The sequence below is a fragment of the Canis lupus genome, chromosome X (genome assembly GCF_003254725.2).
Source record: "Canis lupus dingo isolate Sandy chromosome X, ASM325472v2, whole genome shotgun sequence".
Classification (NCBI taxonomy): domain Eukaryota; kingdom Metazoa; phylum Chordata; class Mammalia; order Carnivora; family Canidae; genus Canis; species Canis lupus.
In genome coordinates, this window is record NC_064281.1 from 14,468,944 (window position 1) to 14,470,313 (window position 1,370).

At 39.2% G+C, this 1,370-nt stretch overlaps 1 pseudogene; it reads right to left on the bottom strand.

Annotated features, from left to right (window-relative positions):
* Positions 1 to 1,004: 1,004 nt before the first annotated feature.
* On the bottom strand, positions 1,005 to 1,158 carry LOC112655986 (U1 spliceosomal RNA; annotated as a pseudogene).
* Positions 1,159 to 1,370: the final 212 nt, after the last annotated feature.

The following is a 1,370-nucleotide window of genomic DNA, read 5'->3' on the forward strand; positions in this document are numbered from 1 at the left end:
TCCAGTTATAAAATAAATAAGTGGGGATGTCAAGTACAGCACATGAAATATATATATATATATATATATATATATATATATACATATGAGATATATATATATATCACAGTCAGTAATATTGTTATAACCATATGGTGACAGATGGTAACTAGACTTATTGGGGGTGATCATTTCACAATGTAAAAATATCAAATCACTATGATGTACCCCTGAAACTAATGGGATACTATATGTCACTTACACATTAAAAAAATACATGGTTCAAAAAAAAAATACATGGTTCAAAGTAGTCATTGGAGAAAAATAAACCGCTTCATGTTTATACCCCACGGAATTGAGCCCTGCTCACTAACAGCTAATCCTTGTAAAATCTTTACCATGGGCCAGGTGCTCTGCTAAGCATTTCACAAATAGTCACTCACCCAGACCTATCAGGTGAGAACTATTATTGTCATCTTCCCATTTTACAGAGGAAGAAACTGAGGCACAGAGAAGTTGAACAATTTGCCTAAGGACGCAACTAGAGCTGGCATTTGAATGCAGGCAATCTGGTTTCCAGGTCTATGGTTTTAGCCACTAAACTACATTGTCTTGCAAACCATCCACTTTCATATGGTATTCTATTCTGGTGTGGTTTTCCCTCTTGGGTCTTTTGATGCTGACATTTCTGTTCTTTCCACACTGTTTGCGGTTAAACTTAGTGCCTGGAGGATAAGGATAGAGGTTTTAATAGTTTAAAATGAGGTACTGGACTCGCATTTCTAAAATGACATTTTCTCAAATGGCATGAACTTTAAATGAAAACATGTAAGATCTGACAGTCTGATTTAAGCTCTGAGCGGGGCCAAGGAATAACTAATGCTCACCTCTTCCTACAAACACTACAAATTTACCCGTTGATTTGACTCTTAAGCTTTTCTCCTAGATCTTGATTGCATTATGAGGTCTAAGCCAAACAGGCATTTATTTCATATATGCTTTGCACCCCGCCGCCCACCACTACCACAGGGCCTGTAGTCCCCTGCCAACAGAAGTTGGCGTTGAGTTTCCCATGTTTGGGGAACCTGCAGTGGTCAGAATGACCTGAGTGTAGTGGGCGAGACTCGCCCTGTGAGAACCACCCTCGTGATCATGGTATCTTCCCTGCCAGATAAGTATCATCATAAATGCTTTTTGACCATGATTAAAAGGCTTATTTAGTCTTCCAGACCTGTCCCACATGTATCCAGGACAAAGATGTCTTACATCTTTTTTTTAATATAAATTTATTTATTTATTTATTTATGATAGAGAGAGAGACAGAGACACAGGAGGAGGGAGAAGCAGGCTCCATGCCAGGAGCCCGACGCGGGATTCAATCCCAGGACTCC